Genomic DNA, 20,035 nt, shown 5'->3' on the forward strand with positions numbered 1-20,035 from the left:
AAAGTATTTAATTAATCGGAAAAAGTTCAAATTAATCGGAAAAGTTAATAGAAATAATATCTTTCGAATTATATATGTTATAATTGCCATTCCAATTATATCAGGAGCGCCTGAATTACTAGTATATTGTCCCCAAAGGAAACTTCTGAAATATTTTGCCAAAGTATTTAATTAATTAAATTAGCGAAAAGCAATAATATTTTTTATTATAAGTACCTAAAACTGTCATTCCAATTATAACAGGAGCGCGTGAATATATTCGTATATTGTTTCAAAGAGATAAAGCTGAAATATTGTTGGAAAACGAAAATAATTCATCGAATACACGGCAATAAAATTCTTTGTCCACGCGAGTCGGACACGAGACTGGGGGAGGTTAGAGGAAGAAAATACATCGCTGGTTTCGATCAGTGACGGGCTAAAGTATACAAAGATAATAATAGACCCAGACATAGCTTAACGACAAAATGACCACGACTATCGTCCCCAAACACAAATTCAACGAATATTTAGATCAGAGAATGAAAGACAGAGCAGGCGGGAGATTACATTACAAACCCGTTAAAAGAATTTGGGAAGAAGTGAGGCTGAAATGGACGCAAGCCGGTTTCCTTAGTGGAGTCTCCCCATCAAAAGGGCAGCTCCTCACTATGGAGAAAGAATTAGGGGAAGCAGTGAAGGAAAAGATAGAAAGTGAAGCTGAAAAGAATAAGAGTCACTTATTTAAAAAGGAAGGAACAAAGCAAAGGGAAAGAGCAGAGGCTGAGCTGAAAATAGGAATTTGGGCAATTGAAGAAATTAGAAGAGCACTCCCTTACAGGAAACCTGATACGATGGGGGTGGGCACTGGAGCACCAACTGACACCAAAGAGGGCAGGCCCAACAATAATGATGCCCCACCTACCACCACAGCAGCCCCATCGGCCCCAATCCATCTCAGGGGCACTGTGGGGTTAATGGCAATTCCCCAGGCTCAGTTCAACTCCCATGTGCATCACCACATCACCCAATACAATAAGGATAAGGGAGGGGCTGAACCACAAATCCAGTCCCTACAGGTACAACTTTTGAAACTACAATTGAAAGAGGCCCAGAAAGGAGAGAAACCCAAGAAACAGATGGTGGCTGAAGACCAACAAGAAATCTCACAAATTATTGAAAAAACTGTTTCCCGAATGATACAGCAACAACAACTACCCAGCTTCACCCAGCAGGGACCAACTATACACCCACCCCAGGAGCAGCCATTCCAACTGCCGTATGCCTACCCGCTTCAGCCATACCCTTCGTCGGAACCACCACTACAACCCTACTACCCACTACCACAATCAAACTATTCACCCACATGGGGACAGCCCCAGAGGTACTCTGGATCTTATGGAAGCTGTCATAATTGTAAACAAGCTGGGCACATGGTGCGACAGTGTCCGCACCCAATAACCCCGGCCCAAAGCCAGTTTCTGGCCAAAAGGGGACGAGGATACGCCCCTAGACCAAGGGGAAGTCAGGCCAATGATGTATCAACCACGTGCGGCCCTTCAACCCGCATACAATCACCCCAATCCAGACCCGAATCAGCAATCACCTCCCCCTTTTCAGGGCATGGCTGACGAATATGCCCCATGGCCCTGAAGCTGCTCACCACTAACCTACACTCATCATTGTCCTGGACTACTGAAGCATCAAAGGCTTTTGCACTCTTGAAAACAGATCTCTAAGTGGCAGTAGCCCTAACAGCACCTGACTAAAAAAAAAAAAAAAAAGTTCCATCTGGATGTTTCTGAAAAGGAAGGATTTACATCATCCATCCTTTTCCAGAACCTAGAGGGGGAGAGTAGAGTGTTGAGGTATCACTCCTCCAAACTGGACCACATTGAAGAAGGGCAAACCACATGCTCCAGGTATGTGGCTGCAGTGGCAAAAGCTATTGGAAAAACAGCCCACATGATAATGTGCCATCCATTGGAAATCCACACCCACCATGGGGTTGCAGCATATCTGATGAGCAAAGAATTCACGTTCAGCGCTGAAAGGAAGTGGCTGCAAACCGAACTCATGTGTATTGTTTAATGACAAACGCTCCATGTACCAATAGGGTCGGATGTGTAAATGTCAACTGATTAATGGATGTTGTTTAATGATGGGGTTAGTGTACAGGCCACAATCTCATAAGTCTCGTGGAACGCGCCAATCAAATGTATGTGCAGGTTTGAAGTTGATTTGGGTTAAAGTCCTGCCCCTGGCGTTGCTGGCCATGATAGCCTCTCCAGGTGCAGGCACCCATCTCTCTCCTCATGAGACAATGGCTGGAGGAGTCATGCTGGGTTCACCAAGGGAGGGAGGTCATATGCCCGCCCTTGATGTATAACAAATTGTAATGTCTGATAATTGACGGAACTTTCTGCAGCTCTCTCCAAACAGATTCACAAGGTCCAAGAAGGGGAGCTGACGAGAGATCCGGCACCACGGAAGGTAAAAATTGGTGACTGGGTGGGGTAAAAGTCCACAGGAGAAAGTGGCTAGAACCCAGGTGGACTGGACTGTACGAAGTGAGGGAAGTTACTTCACACTCAGTCCAGGTCAAAGGTAAATCAGGCGCACCTTGGCACCACCTCACACATTGCACTCCAGCCCCAATCCCTTCTAGAACACTGACAGAAGTCAGAGCTGATTTAAACAGCTTAAATTCGATTCCAAATGAAGACATTCCTGACTCAGGTGATGCGGAATCAAACTCCGCCTCCCCTGATAAAGGAACCTCGCCCAGTTAGAGGGATATTTCTCCCTCCCTGGGCAAGGCTAGGGATATCTGGCCCCTTATTTGTGATATTCCTACTGATATTTGGGGTGTCCCTGGGCACTTTCACATGGTTAATAGAATAACTATAACCGGATCCCCATGGATGTATGTCACGGACACTCTAGTCTAACTAGGGAATAATAGATAAAAAAATTACAAAATTAAAATAAAATTACAAAATTTAGAAAACAATAGTTAAAATAAGAAACTAATATGGCTCAAATTGAGAAGGTTGAATAAGAGTGGGTGGAGAGCTGTGCAGAGAATGGACAGAAGATGGCAGTATTGCAGCACCCAATGGTCTCCCAGTCGACGGGGGGCCTGGTTGAATGCTGGTGACATAATTTTGTTTTTTGGAGTAAACATTAAGGTTAAGGGTTTCCGTGTTCCCAGAGATAAGATATCTTAAAAGAATACACTCATATTGGAATAGGAGTTTTACTTTCTGAGTTTTATTTAGGCAAGGGACTTTGAGAAGATAAAGGGTTCTTTTGGTATGTCTAGATATGGAACACGAATGTAGGTGTAACCTTTTGGCCTATTTTCTGTTTTCGTTGCATTTTTCCGGTGACTTGATCACTCACGGGGAAAATGTAGTGAGAATAATGAAGTTGTGTCATTGGGGATACTAGTTTTGAGGTAAATTGATTATAATAGATTTTATAACTCTTGACCATAAGGTAAGCAGTTGTATTGGCCATTAGAAGATAGAGATAGGTTAATTAAGGTTATGTTAGGACTTTAGAGATTGACACTATAAGACCTGTTGTTATTTTTAAATCCATGCAGATAAAGTCAAAACAGTGAGACACTTAGTTAGTATTGTAAAGGAACACATAGTTGTTATTGACTATTATTAGAAAAAGGCAGACAGATGGGTCTACCCCGCACTGTTGAGACCTTGAAGGTTTGAGAGCAGAGTGGGGAGGGTGGACCAGGAAATGAGCAAGGTAGGCTGTGAAATAAGATAGGAGAGAAAGGGGTTAACATATATAAGCAGCACAGATACATTTCAAAGTAGATAAGACACTTGACAGAGAATTGGAAAAGAATAGATATGAATGTACGCCCAAGGGAGAATTGGATATGCGGCGAATGAATGGGGCGTTTCCATATTATAATGTACTAAGTCATTATTTAGAGTAGGTAAGGTTGATACCTGGCCAGAGCCAGGTATCAAACGGGGGAGGGGTACATTGTGGTCTAGGATAGGATGGGGCCTATTGGAAAATAAACTAATGTAAAATTCAAAATTATAGCTAACAAATAGGTATAGAAGTTAAATATATAATCAGATAAAACAAATGAGAAACTGGTGGTTAACCAAATCTGTATGTCCAGGATTTTATGCGTTGCAGGTGAATTAAAGGAGAAGGTGATTCACTCGACCTGGGGGCATATCGCACTTGGAGGGTGAGACACACTGACACTGCCGAATGATCACAGAGTTAAGGAGAAGAACTGTTGCTAATAAAGCTCGGGGGTCAACTCCTTAATGAAAATTCCCTGACCCCGACCTTTCCTCACTGTGTACGTTCATAGAAGTGAAAGTGTTGTTTGACCTCTGGCTGATGATGTGTTCTTTGGGAGAGGGTGGGGTTTTACAGGACTGCTTGTAGTCCTGAGCTGTCTGATTAGGATACGATGGGGATGTTACCATCGCAGTGTTGCCAGAACCACCACCAGTTCCAACAGACCAGGTTCAGCCGGTCTCCTCCACCACTTCAAGACCAAGTCCCACGCCATCACCTAAGCTCTCCAATCTGGTACAGATAATAAATATAAAAGACATCTCAGATAGTGACCAATTGGGGACTTAAACTGAATATGAGGAAAGGGAGAATATGTGGTTGGCCTACAAAACAATAAATAGAAAGGACTGTGTCGTATGTGGACAAGCCAGACCTATTCTGGCTGCTCACCCATTTGTCCTAAGTAATGGGGAAGGTTGGATGTGCATATTGGAAAGTTCAAGCCAAATTCAACCCGGTGTAAAACTCTGAGTCTTGTGTTCCCAGAAGTACCTCCCCAGAAGGTACCGTGGGGAGTTAAGGCATATGGAGGATGTTACAGCTGTATCACTGGTACAGGTAGGGGTGTGGACTATGGGAGGCTCCCTACTACAAACTGCATCACTAATGCCACTATTAACTAGAGGTGTTGCTGATGTATGGTGGATGTGTGGACCTGCCAGGCGGTTGACCCCATTTTGAAAGGAAATTGTCGTTGCTCATGTGTTTTGGCCAGTCTGATACCACCATTGCCTATTATTGAGGTTATAGCTAATCAACTTCTGGGAGCTGCACATGACACAGAGACTCGGTACCAACCCAGGAGACGGCAGAAACGTGACGCTCCTTGGTCCGAGGGTACAGATAACATGCACACCAACCTGTTGGGGGTCCCAATAGGGGTCCCCCACGAATTCCAGACATTAAACAGGAATGATGGCCTGTGGCATCTGATGCCCATCATTGGCCCAGCTATTGTTGATGCTAAAACAAAAGGTCTGGATCAATTATATCTACTATAATTAATGATGATTTGTTAAACACACCCACAAAGGACTTACAGGGATGGCTGAACAATTGGATGCTACCTCTCAAACCAGTAGACACAATAGACTAACACTAGACATAAGTCTGGCCAACCAGGGAGGTGTATGTAAAAAGATTGTAGAACAGTGTTGCACGTTTGTTCCTAACAATACTAGTCCGGATGGGAGCATTTCAAAAGCTCTGAGTGGGTTGGCAAGGTTATCAGTGGAGATGAAGGGTTTTGCAGGTGTGGAGGAGAGTGGACTGTTCCCCTGGCTGGGTGGTTGTTTTGGTAAGTACACTGCAATGATGATTACTGGATTTCTGACAATAGTTGTTGTTTTTCATTTCTGTATTGCCTGTATCATACCTTGTTTGAAGAAGTTTGTTACAGATGTGTAAGGGGCCTCTGGTAAGATGCCGTTGCTTGATGCTCCAGTTGGAGAGGCTGATACGAAAACAAGCTTCCGCAGGAGAGTGGGCTGACAGAGGAGGACCCTTGGTTTGCTGTAGTTGATGTTGTTGAATGAATAAAAAGTGATGTTTGTCCTCCCTGTTGTGAAGGTTTGAAGTTCCCGGGTGGCGACGAGCCCACCTGGTACAGGTTGTATAGAGGGATGGGCCTGAGGGTTTAACATATTCTCGTTTTTTTGGTTTACTAATGTGTGGTTGGCCACTCCAGGTGTAGTTATTGGAGTGGTCTCCTTTTTGGTCCTTGCTCATTTACGACTCAACTTACATTGATGCTATTGGTGTCCCTAGGGGGTGCCAGATGAATATAAACTGGTGGACCAAGTGACAGCTGGGTTTGAATCTTCTGTCTGTTGGTGGTGAACAGTTAGTAAAAATGTGGACAGAATTAACTACATTCATTTTAATGTCCAGAAACTGGGCAATTGGAATCAACAAGGCTTTGAGGCGGTCCATGGACAATTGGCAGCCACATCCCTGATGGCATTTCAAAATAGAATCGCGGTGGATATGTTATTGGCAGAACGGGGGGGGGGTCTGTACTATGTTTGGTGAACAGTGTTGTACTTTCATTCCCAACAACACGGCTACGGATGGGAGTCTGACTGTAGCATTGGAGGGACTTCGTACCCTTAATGGTAAGATGAAACAGCATTCTGGAGTGGACACTTCTATGTGGGACTCATGGATGGATGCTTTTGGTAAATATAAGACGTTGGTTTCCTCTATCCTAGTATCTATTTCCGTTTTTGCAGGCATTCTTGTACTTTGTGGATGCTGTTGCATTCCATGTGCGCGGACGCTTGCTAGCCGTGTTATCACTGCTGCCATAGACCCTAATCAGGAAAGGGCCCAAATGTTCCCATTGCTTGATGATGGGGAAGCTGGACCTGTCTATCTATTTGAGGACTAAGAAACTTTTATGTCACGTCTCTTGTGAGACGTGAAGAGGGGGAATTACAAAATTTGTCCTCTGACAAATTTTATCCCATAGCTTTGTTTTTTGTTTTTTTTCTTTTATGTCATGTCTCTTGTGTGATGTGTAGAGGGGGAATTACAAAATTTGTCCTCTGATAAATTTCATCCCATAGTTTTTGTTTTTTACTTTTATGTCACGTCTCTTGTGAGACGTGAAGAGGGGGTTTTGTAAGGAATTGTATTAGATATTGGTAACTTGTTTTAACAACTTCTCAACTTTAGCTATGGTTGACACAATATACACACTCCCTCTTTCTATTGGACATATGCTGGACTCATTGGACACATGCACGACACCCACAACTTCCCTCCCCCATGACAATCACTCAGACACTCACAACTCAGGGTTGGAGCTCCAGACAACGAACAATCTCAGGAACCAATGGAACGTCGACATCAGGCCGAACAGGATTACCCACGACCCAGATCGACCAATCGGAAGGCCAGACTTCAGATCAACCTACTTTGCTAGTTGTCTATATAATCTGTGTGTACTGTGTAGAGCGCTCTCTTCCGGACGATTTCATACAAATCAGACAGAAAGAGCCGTGCTGCACGCTTTGCCTAATATCTTTACACTTGAATAAAACGGCCTTATTATACAATTATCCACCTCGTCCTATGTCTCCACTTGGTCTCCTGTCTCAAGTAAAACGAATTATCAACACTGGCTAGATGGAAATTGTTTTTAATGCATTATTACGATACCTGGGTTACGAAAATGTAATCTATTGTAATGAAAGAGCAGGGTGCCGTTCTCGAACCCTCGACCTTCTAGCCCGAGGTCCGGCGCGCTATCGACTGTGCCGCAAAAGCATGCTCGTGCGGCAGAGTCGATTTCCGCGCTTATAAACCCAGGGTCGTTACACTATATTAAACTCATTGTCTTCATTTTCAGGATAGCCTGACCTACAGTGATAAACTGCAAAAAAAACTTTCCCTAATGAGTTATAGGATTACGAAGACAAGACATCTTTAGAAAAACACTGTAGGTTGTTGCATGTTCAATTATTTCATATAAGTAATTACTTTTTTTAATCAGTTATCCAAATGAAATTAATTTGAAAGTGAACGTGTTGAATGAAAATGCATCCACAATTGAAGGTTTTTGGAAACTTTATGCAGCGCGCGCAAACAATGGTAACCGTACCCACTCCTTCTCCGAGAGCGTCTAGTCAACAAAGATAACACACCGACGTGAAGGCGCTCCAAAATCATTTAGTTCTTCGTATTACCTACGTTTTACATATTTTAGTCGGCCACTGTCACTGTCCATCATACAACATACAACTTCCATGTTCTGCCATTGCCTATCGACGACTGCGAGATTACAACAGCCAATTGGTTGCGTTCAGTCCGAGGGTGTCTTGGTAGTGAAACATGATGCTTGAAGAGTTGCCATCACATGGTGGAAATTTCCACTGTGTCCCTCGGTTGTTAAATGGGAAGGGTCTCCCTTTACTGGTGTTCACTACGCTTACTTGTCCTCCACCTATGAAGTCCCGAACAATTAAAATTTAGATAGGTAGGTCCCCATTTAAGCTTTTTTCAAATGTTTAGCCTGTATATGTTCTCCGGTAGTTGTGTAGGTATTGTATACTTGTTTGTCAACGTCGGTATTTTGAAACACTGTATCCCATTTTCAATTCGCACGGGAAAGCTAATGGTTAATGTTGACATTATTGACAAAACATCAACAAGATAAATTAACCAGGGCTGAAAATTGCGGTTTAATCTCTCAGGTAATCTGTTTAGCCAATACATGTATCGTTTAAATTAACTATGGGATATTTAAAACACGTTCTTATGTATTAGCCATGATATCTGATCAAATGTCATAATCCCTGGAGTATATTTGCTGTGTTGGGTGTAGCCTGAACGTTAAAGAATAATGCTTTTCGCGCAAATAACATGTCGTGTAGCCTACATGAAGGGCAAATCTTCTATGGTAGACCGTTAATTCTTCGTATAACGCCAGTAAGTGATATTACATGTGTAATTCACTTACTTGCCAAATGAAGTAATTATTTTGATGTGTTTTGGAGAAGAAAGAATGCAGTTTCTTCCAATGTTTGGAACTGCCCCGCGTGTGTATTTCGCATACTACAAAGGAACGTGAAAATTACTATTTTTAACCATTCGATAACCTTCACAACGACACTGTCGGAGTTATAAAGTTTACAAAGGTTTAATAGTTATTTTGAATAATAATTTCTGTAAGTGTGTTTTAATAGTTATACAATTCTAAATGTAGTGGAAATATCTGAACATGTAGAATTAAATGAGAAATCGAGGTATTTGGGGTGTGGTTTAGCCTACAGACTGATTCCGCCTTCTTTCGTTGATTTGGGAGGCGCGTATTTCAAAAAGATTCCTCAGGGGTTAAGTCATTTTAACCCTTAAGCTTTTTCTTTATCTTTGTCGTTAATGGGGATATACTTTGAGAATATTCAGATTTAATTTCACCTCTCTATTCGCTACTATGTTATTTGAATATGTAAATGACTTGCAAATGTGAGAAATGCTTTTCACATTTGATAAAATCTTGATTTCACAGCTAATCTACTGATGTAACCATTTGGTGACAGACAGAAGCCTAGGCTATTACAGAGAACACTGTAGACCTTTGATTATTTACGGTCTAATAGAATTAACCCATTTTCTATGTCAAAGACTTTCATGTCAGCAGTGTGCAGGTGTGTTCAAATGCAGGTGCAGGCCCTGGCACTTTTTTTCTCAGCACACACCTGTCAGTGGGGATATAGAAATGGGCATGCTCTTTTCATTGGTCAGTATGAGGTGTGTGATGCAGGGCTTGAGTGACAGAACAGATGTAGGTCAAAAAGCCCAGAGCTGTTCATGTTCGAGCAATGACGGCTGATGCAATTGGGACTGTGTGGAACAGAGCAAAGCAAAGAGCCCTTAAGCCGGTCGCAAAGTTGGGTTTGAGGTGTGTGGTGCATGGCAGGTACTATTAACACTAATCCACTATTAATCCGCAACGGATTTCGGGGTGATTTTCTAAATCACTGTCACTATGTCCTATTGAAATCTGAGAAGGGCATACAATGTGAGTGCTGGCTATTTTTACCACTACTGTTGCATAATGCAATGACTAAATAGTTTGAACAATAAGAATATGGAACTTAAATACGCCATGCACTCGCAATGGTAAGAAATATTTCTTAGACTGGCTTTAATTTTTGTGAAATGGCTTTGAACCAGGTCTCTTAATAATTGATCTTATCTCTGAGACTAACCTGCATTGATAAATCCCATTATGTAATACCACATCCTACTGCATAACCAGTTTGCTCATGGCCCCCTCAGACAGGCTGACAGTCAAATCTCTATACCATCTATACATTTTATATGCAGTACATTAAGAGCAGGTAAGGTACATAATTAATGCAGACATAAAGCTGCCTCATATCTCACAGTTCTTACATGACGCAACTGTGTGGCTGATTTAGTGCCCGATGCTATTAGGTAATGCAACCCAAGTCCTGCCACGTGCATTTAGCCAACCTTTTGCAAATCATTCCACAGAACTCATTTGGGAATGTGTTAACTTTGGTAGCATCAAAATCATCAGTGATGTAGTGGAGGGTAAACACAATTCATCCACCTTTTTTTGCCCAACAGTTTATCCACCTTTTGCGGAAAAATGCATTGAAAGAATAGAATTTTCTTACCACTACATTATTGTGTACAATATAGGCTAGCATTAGGGATGAATTGCATCAAATTCAAAGGCGAAAGGGTTTGGTGATAGTCAACATAGAGGATCGTATGAGATCACATAATCTTATGTAAGACTTTGGTTTACTCAGGTAGCACAGTGATAAGACCACTAAATTAAAATTACGTAGCGTCAAAACAGTCATTTCCAATGGTACAAAATGTAAGTCACTCTGGACATTTACATAAATGTCTCTCCCAGCAATATTCCACCACCTCTGTTTAGTTTGGCATGGTCTCAAAATGGCATAAAGCAGTGAAAGGCAAACAGGTTTGCTGATAGTGCACCCCTTCCCTGGAGGAACCTGGCATTTCTCTAAATGACCATACTGTTCCAGACTAGAGCTGTGCGCTGCCAACCACATGAGTCCGCTCAGGGTTTTAAGAGTTTGCCTGATAGCCGGTCACACACAAACTCGCCAATGGGTTTGAAACAGAGAGACTGTATAATTGATTACTTCCTGTAAATAACTAGCATGGAAGAATTTGCCACTCTAATTTATGCTGGATTGTGAGTTTTCCTTGCAGGTTTTACAGGAAGCAATCGCTCGATGAGTCTCGGTTTCAAATGTCTCAGTTGCCAGCAGTTGCGCAATTATGAGCAAGTGTCTAATGACATGCAGGGCTCCACCTGGCCCCGGGAGCACCCTCCTCCCCTAACAAATTCAAGGCCACTCAGATGTGGTTCTACGTCAAGCAGTGCAACTTCGTCATCAGCCAACAAAAGCCATGGGCAGATCAATATGGACTGATAAGACCATCGGGACATGGGGGACCTGGGGAGAGTGTTCACAAACAAAGTTAGGACGGACCATGTACAGTACCAGGAAGCAACAACGACTACAGCCTGAACCCCATCAGGCCAACAAAATAGATCTTACTGCGGAGGTCTAGCTCAAACACGCAGGGACCATGCTTCGGGTGATCCTCATCACCACAAACCTGGTCACACATTGTTGTATTTGATTATACCTTATATGAGGCCCTGCTATTACTATCAGGCTCTTGTGCTGACCTGACCAATACATATCACCACAACCTTCACAAGATCGTTATGAGTATGTACATTCATAATTTTTTGGCAAAAATATGTACAGAATGATAAATGCCAGTATTGATGCTAAGGCTTGAGCAAAGAAATATGTACAACAATGTCACTGAGTCGTACGTATGTACATAGCCGCATGGAGACCATGTGTTTGATGTATTTGATACCATTCCACCTATTCTGCTCCGGCCATTACCACAAGCCCATCCTCTCCAATTAAGGTGCCACCAACCTCCTATGCTTTGTACATGCTTGTGACTGTAACTCATACAGTACCTTTGTTACATTGATGGCTAATATTTTCTTTGATGAATCCCAACTCCAATTCTGAAATACCTAATGGCTCAGACACACAGGTAGGATTGTCAAATGTTTGCCTGCCGACAGTACTTAGCGCCTCTGAACAGAGTGTTGGCAGTTAATCTCTTCTGTGTTCAGACAGCAAAGACCTTGAAGTCGTCAGCCACTCAGCCTTATTAAAATACACCATACCAGAAGGTGGCAGTAGCGTTTTTTGCCAATGCATGTCTGTGTGTGTTGCTTTGTCTAGTCAATGTTAGCTAGCTAGATGCACTAATGTTGCTATTGTTGTAAAAAGCCCTTGTACTAGCCAGATGGCCACAGCTAGATAACTAGCTAGCAAGATGACAAAACATTGTTTTATTTACTCTCCATAATTGCATACAGCCCATATATACAGTTTTAGCTAGCTGGCTAATGTTAGCTAAATGGTTAGCATGATTTGCTAGCTAGGTTTCTGATGTGCTAGCTAGGTAAAGTAAAGATACTGCATTGACTCTCAACAGCTACAGGCAGCTGCTTCATGGAAACAAATCCCTTGTGATTTAATCATAATGTTGATTAATGTTTCTAGCTACAGTGGCTAGGTAGCATGCTTGGTTAGTGATGTGTGTATTGTGCTGCACTTACCACCCCATTTGTTTTATATGAAGTGTGTGGGACTGCCTTGCTCACTTAGCAAGCTAATGTTAGCCAGCTAGCTAGCTAACTAATAAGCTATTGCACATTTATCAAACCTACCAAAGAATCACAAAACTCCTTAGCTAGACGTAAAAGATGTAAACACTTGATCAGATTTTCAATTCTTTATGCAGCTTTATTGTTTTAGGTTTTATTGTTTTAGATTAAAAGGGTGGATTAGCTCTCTCTTTTTCCTTATTGTCACTCCTTTCGGCTCCACCATGAAGGTTTGTGCTCTTTGATTGGCTCAAAGTCAAGTTGTTGGCCACCGCCGGCCATTGTGTTTCTACAAGTACACAGAAGGTACGTATTTTGTTCTAGCAAGAGAAGGATTGGCCTCCTACTGTGATAAGTACCCAATCGGCAGTCAGATTCTCGTGTGTTTCATGCTTAGCAGATTTCACTGAGAGATTGAACTTGAACAATATTAATACTTTCACATGGGATGCCAAGATCTTTTAGACTAAACCAGATGTTCTCTTGAACAGTTCTCTTGAACAATTCTACAGCACTGTATTGGTTTGATAGATTCAGGTGTAAGTGTTGCATGAAGTGGTAAAAGCATGGCAGTCATGTCACAGCTAGTGTAGAGATGTTAGGTTCTGAGGAATGGCTTATATTTAGCTCTGTTACTATGTGGACTTTGGCCTGATGGGAGGCTCTCAGGCTCTATCAGATCATTTCTCCCACTCCAGTCCAGCTATGCTCTGTCAAATCCCACAGATGAATCCAACCCTGTGTTCTCAAGGCTAACCTGTGTTCTCAAGGTTAACCTGTGTTCTCAGTGCTAACTTGTGTTCTTTGCGCTAACTTGTGCTTAATGCTAACATGTGTTCTTTAAGATAACTTGTGCTCTCAATGCTAATTTGGTTCTTAAAGCTACCTTTTGTGCTCAAGAGTCACCTGTGTCGTCCAGGCTAACTTGCATGGCTATTTTTATGCTCAACTTATATAATGCTTGTGCGTTGTAGGCTAGTCAGTACTCTACACCCTTAGAAAAAATAGTTATTCGGCTGTCTCCATAGGATAACCCTTTTTGGTTTCAGGTAGAACCCTTCTGAGTTCCATGTAGAACCCTCTGTGGAAAGGGTTCTATCTGGAACCAAAAATTGTTTTTCAAAGGGTTCTCCTATGTGTACAGCCGAAGAACCAGTTTTAGGTTCTAGATAGCAACTTTTTTCTAATAGTGTAGAAGCGAAACCTCAGCACTGTTGGCTAACGTGGACATCAAGGCTAACAACTGCACTATTTGGCTGTATTCAATCTGTATGGAGATCCTCATGGAAATATTTGCATGTTTTGGAGCTTACCCTCAACCCACATGTTCAGCTCCATAGACGCCAGCTCACATGCTCTGACCTGTGGGAATGCTAGCGAACACACCTACTTGTTAGATTATATTGGCAAAGGCCTAACCAAACACCTTGCAAGTTTCTGGATGGAGAGAGAGCTGAGAATAGAGAATATTACCGCTTGGTATTTACTGATACCGGACAGGTGAATAGCAGCAGTGTTATGAAGCAACCTTTGCTATGTCAATAGCTAAATGCTGCATTTGCAAATTTGAGTTCCTGGCGTTCAGAAACCATTCTTGCGAGTTGAATGGGGAGAAGCGACACCTAAATTCAACATTGGGGTTAAAACTGATCAGTTGCCGACATTCAAAGCTTTACTAGTTGTACAGATGGATACAAGGACTCACACAGCCAATAATAGTAACTAGCTAGTGTAGATAAGCAGTGGATCGGATGCATCTCCATGTAGGCTACACGAGTCCACCCCATCTTGAACTGGGCTCCCATAACACCCAGGCATTTATGGTGGAGCTGAAATTGTGGCAGGGAGCCTCGGAGAGTGGACATGTAGAATGTGTCACGTCTGTGAGAGAGAAAGAGATGTACATGCCACTCATAATTAACTTGCATGTGCAGACAACATCTAAACAGTTGGTTTGTGGGTATCAACTTGACTGACAGGGTGGTTAGAACACTTTTAATAGGTAATGATAATAGTAATTACTGAACATTGTGGGGATATCAATGTAATCCCCGGCCGAGTCATACAGTAAAAATGGGAACCGATGTGTCTCTGCTTGGCGCTGCTTCATAGATAGGCCATGCGATAGGATACCCTTGACTTTCTCCTAAACTACCCTGAGGTGGTCAGCTGATTACTGTAACCTGAGTCTTTTTTGACATCATGTTGTACCCGGACTATTTGTATTGACCCCTCTTTTTTCTTTACGCTGCCGCTACTCGCTGCTTATTTTCAATGCATAGTCACTTTACCCCTACCTACATGTGCATATTACCTCAATTACCTTGACTAACCTGTTGCCCCCCACATTGACTCGGTACCGGTACCCCCTGTATGTAGCCTTGTTATGTAGCCTTTTGTTTTTATTGTTTTTTAAACTTTTGTTTATTTAGTAAATCTTTTCTTAACTCCTATTTTTCTTAAAACGGCATTGTTGGTTAAGGGCTTGTAAGTAAGCATTTCACGGTAAGGTCTACACTACACCTATTCGTAGCTAGGATGTGGAAGGGCTGGTGTATATCTTGCACTGTATTCATTCCTTATTGACCTTTCAGCATTTGAGGGATTACCAGAAGGAGCATTGTGTTATATCCTCGTTGCTTTTGAATGCCAGTGTTACACACCTGATAGTACACAGGCTAATGGCTTCTAATGGTTCACAAGCTCAAAATGTGTTGAGAAACACATTCTAACTGTTATGATGTAAGGGCCCAGACATTCTTCCAGCAATGTTGATGTTGGACAGAAAGAGATGTTGGTTTGTTTGACGCAACAAAAGCGGGACTTTCCATTTCCGTCCTGGTGATATGTCATCTGGCCAATCATTCACCGCCTACCGGAGATATTTGCAGCAACTCACATGGCGTCTGAGGTACCAACTTATTTTGGTTGCTTTAAAATTCCTGCTTTTTATGATTGGTTAGAGAGCTGTGGAGGCTGCTGGAATGAGGCTAGTTGGACGACTGCGCTGGCAAGAGTCTGGTGACTGGAGTGCTGTCTACAGTTTGTGAGAGTGCATGCGTCTTTCTTGGGATAGGACCCTGTATTCACCTTATTAGAGATGCCTGTAGTATTGCGGTGACATGGTGTTTCAGCTGTTCCAGTTACCTGCTGGTGCCAGTGGACTGGTTTGGTGTTTTTGTTTTGGAAGATAAGAGAGATCAGGAGGCCCCTTGACCTGTAATTGACAACCCCTGTTTACCAGCTGCTGTTGACCCAACCCGTGGGTCTCCTGCTGCAGAAATAACCCCACTATATGGCATCTACAGGCCAGATCCTACTCTGTCGACGTCAGAGACTCTTCGTAAAAAGTTAATAAGTTGCAGGGGGAGTATTTGCCTCCAGTCCAGTGGGTTTTTGGGGGACCACAGTTGAAGTACTTCCAGTAATGCAGTTAATGCAAGGATCTGGCTCTTGGTCTTCACAGAGGGAGAGAGAGTTCAAATTACTGTAAAAAACTACCATATAAAGTTCAGCCCATGTAGCTGAAACATCTGATATACAGCAGGAAAACATTGGCTGTTATTTATAGCCCGTTATACACAATGCTAGGTACTGTATAATCCTCCAGGTAGATGCTTGAGATTTTCAGAATAGGACATCTGTTACTGAATGAATATTGATTTGATTGAAGATGGCCTCTAATATACAGAAGAGCCCAATGCAAAGTGTTCCGTAAGTTCCTCAATGCCAATAAGAAATGTTTACTGGAACAATAATTACAGGAAGGTTTAATTTATATCCACATTTGAAAGGAGTGTTTGAAGATGGGAATGTCTTGACATGGGGAAATAGCTGGGGTAAGGAGCGCAACTGGTCAGAGGGCTAAGCTGTTGTTGTTTCCGTGGTCAATCCATGTGAGGTCGAGTAAATATGCATCTTCTTGTGTGTGAGTGATGTAATATGACATGACAAATGCCGTGATAAAACAATGTTTGGTTAGAATGTTTCACTGGCTTCTATAATGTTCAGCTTTGCTTCAGCCAATGTAGTAGTTATTGTCTTAATAACGTTGATGTCAAGGCTTTTTGTGTTGTAGTTTAGAATTTGTGTTGTAATGACTAAGCACGTCTCTGCGTTTGAGTAGTGGCTGGAGTAGGCTTGTTCCAGTCAGTCGCTTCTCCTGTGTGACCTGTGCAGGTCTAGAACCGCACATGATTGGCTCAGAGACATTAGACTGGATATTTTCCATGTCATTTGTCATAGTGGTGATGCATTGCCAATGGTAGCATAGAGTATTTTTGTTTGTGTTTTCGGTCTATTGGTCCTTAGTAGCAGATCATTTTCCGTGAGTGATGGTTGAGGTATAGATGGAGTTGACATATCTTCCAGCTTTGGACCATCTCGCCTGACTCAGTCTTTGAATGGTTGAGATAACTTACTTGCAAAATTGGTTTGTTTTGTCTCTTAACTTGTAACTAATTACAAATACTACATGTGAATATAGGACATGCTATTTAGGTTATTCTGTGGAGATTTTAGATCTGTATGTGTGAGTTATGTGACTGTACTGCTCTGCCTCTGCAGATGTGTTGTGTGGACCAGACAATACTCTCTGCTGTAACAGGTGTGGACCAGACAATACTCTCTGCTGTAACAGGTGTAGACCAGACAATACTCTCTGCTGTAACAGTGTAGACCAAACAATACTCTCCGCTGTAACGGGTGTGGACCAGACAATACTCTCTGCTGTAACGGGTGTGGACCAGACAATACTCTCTGCTGTAACGGGTGTGGACCAGATAATACACTCTGCTGTAACAGGTGTGGACCAGACAATACTCTCTGCTGTAACAGGTGTGGACCAGACAATACTCGCAATAATATTTATTTTATTTCAGAAAATGTGGAGGTTGGTTGTGGCCTCAAAAGAAGCATTTCATGTGTCTGATTTGAAGTTTCTCTGTGTATAATGTGTGTGTGTGTGTGTGTGTGTGTGTGTGTGTGTGTGTGTGTGTGTGTGTGTGTGTGTGTGTGTGTGTGTGTGTGTGTGTGTGTGTGTGTGTGTGTGTGTGTGTGTGTGTGTGTGTGAGGGGGGTTACAAAGTTGGACTGTTAAGACCCCATCCTTCAGCGGAGTGAGACCTTGCACTCAGCGGCACACTCAGTTGCGGCCCCTGATTGGCGGACAGTGTCACAGCCTCCCCGGTGGATTCCAGTTGTCTCTGGCAGGCTCTGAACGCTTAACGGTACGCTGAGTCAACCCATGGTAGTAGGGGTAGTGGGAAGGGAGGGGTGTGTGGTTGAGGGCAGGACAGGACAGGGTAGAACAGTGACCGCAGCATGAGGACGGTACCGTTTGCACCCAGGGATGACCACCTGGGGTGTGTGCTTGGCGGGCCATCACAGAACAAACAGCAGTTGCTGCAACAACGCTCACTGTGCAATCTTGGCCGAGCTTTCAGGATGTCTGTGTGCTGTCCCTCTTGTCCTTCTCTCTCTGCCTTTCTCTCTCGCTCCTTTTTCATTGACGTGGGGGGGGTGGTTGGCTTCAGGCTCCTGATGTGATTGGCCAGGGTGGGTCCTTCCCCTGCTCTTTAAAAGCCTTCCTCTCACCTGGGTTACAAAAAAGCAGCAGCTCTTGCCTCTCCCAGCTGCTCACTGGCACTGTCCTCATTCTCCCCCCAAACAAAAAAAACAAAAACACTTTGGAACCTCTCTCTGTCATCTCTGAATGAGTGAGTATGTCTCCTTTTCCACATGATTTATCTGCTTCTCATGTCGGGGATCTTTAGTTACCTTGGTCTAAGTTTGTGATTCAAATAGACACTAAATTGAAACTGCTGAGAAAATAAAATCTTGTAGAGAAAAGTGGAGAATTTTCCACAGTTTTCTTGAGAAACTGTAGATGCACCTAGCTGAATTAGTTTGTTTTGTGCTTTTGAGATTGTGGGCGGTATTTCACTGGTTGAAGTATTCAGTTGGTTTCCTTTGAGCATTTGTTTGTGGTTTTATTAGATGTTTTGTTGGGTAGAAAACCAAGCCACTGCTGAAGTGGGACTTGCGTAACTTGAGTGGTAGTTTGAGTTAGACAGAGCTAATCTTTGAGCTAATGATGTGTTGTGTACCTCCAGTAAGAATGGGATCCTCTAGTACTCTACTTTTGTTGTGTCAACTTGGAGTTGAGTGTTATGTAAGTTGCACAGACTCCTTTTCTGCTACTTCTGGACAGATAAAACGAATGAAGTTCATGTTTTTCCCATTCAGTTGATTGATGTCACGCTGTTGGCAAATTGGATTAGAAGAATCTGAAGTTTTGATCAGTGTTTGTCGTGTCACAGAACTGACTTTAATATTAAAAGTGTTGTAGCCTTGTTGTATGCAAGCACACTATATTAGATTTAGACATTTTCAAGCAGGTTCTTTATTTGCACAATATACAAGGCTTGGTACCAAATATTGTGTTTGATAATGCAATAAACGATTTGGCATACAGATGCCGTATCTTAATTTGATCATCCTGTTGTTGCAGGAATTTTCCTTAACAGCAGGACATGCAAACTTATAGTGTATTTGGGGTTTAAAAAGGCTTCTAAAGTTTGTGCTTTTCACTTTAAAATGTCCGACTTAACTTGCCCTAACGAAAAATGTATCAACCCTTACACAAAATGTCCATTAATTATAATCTACGTAATAATTCACATTCCCTGTTGCTGCAGGATTATTTTCCTGTTGTAACAAAATCTGGCTCAAATTAAAATCCTATGTCTCTACTTGCGTGCATTTATCACATTGGTTTTATCAAACAGCAAATGCACACACAGACACATTGACAAACAGACTGTGACAACTTTAAATCACATTCAATCTATTGTTGTTATTGAATATAAAACATGTTTCAAACAATCATATGCAAAAGTAGCAGTGGTTTTAACTACAGTGGGTAAAGCATACATTTCAGATGTGCATGATAGGAAAAGGTTCAAGGATTTTGCTGGGGCAGGGTCTATGGCTATAGGTAGCTTAGTCATAGCATAACACAAGGTATATGCACAGGGAGCAGTGGAGTGCTTAGCTGCATGGGTGGAGGGGTGAAGTCTGGTTGAGCAGGTTCCTTCTTATTTGCTCGAGTGTAGCACACTGGGAAGGAGTACAGTTGGGACCATGATTGATTGTATTTGTATGCAATGCACACTTTTGATCAAAGATACAAATATCTACCAATACGAAGATATAGGCCTACCAGTCAATCTGTCTATCTAGAGGTAACGCAGCTGGTACAGGCACAGCAGGAACTAGAATGTGATCAAACCAGAACTGTGTAGAGTAGACAAGCTAGGCAAAACTAAGTATGTAGAAAAATGCTTCACAAACAGCTAACGATTGGCTTGGCTATACATTTCCATACAGGGGAGGTGACAGCAGTCACAACAAAAGAGGTGTGTGGTAAGATACAGGTTCAGTCTGTCTATGACTTCTCCATAGCATGGAGTTAAAGGGAAAC

At 42.4% G+C, this 20,035-nt stretch overlaps 1 protein-coding gene across 3 annotated transcripts in view; it reads left to right on the plus strand.

Moving 5' to 3' along the window:
* Positions 1 to 8,168: 8,168 nt before the first annotated feature.
* The window catches only part of LOC139533881 (sodium-coupled neutral amino acid transporter 4-like), a 31,125-nt gene continuing 19,258 nt past the window's right edge, over positions 8,169 to 20,035 (plus strand). Inside the window, exon 1 of one of the 3 annotated variants that reach the window (XM_071332341.1) lies at positions 8,169 to 8,311. The gene's annotated coding sequence lies outside the window, so the exon portion shown is untranslated. The other 2 variants (XM_071332342.1, XM_071332340.1) reach the window with 2 other exon arrangements.

The sequence above is a fragment of the Salvelinus alpinus genome, chromosome 11, assembly GCF_045679555.1.
Source record: "Salvelinus alpinus chromosome 11, SLU_Salpinus.1, whole genome shotgun sequence".
Classification (NCBI taxonomy): Eukaryota; Metazoa; Chordata; class Actinopteri; order Salmoniformes; family Salmonidae; genus Salvelinus; species Salvelinus alpinus.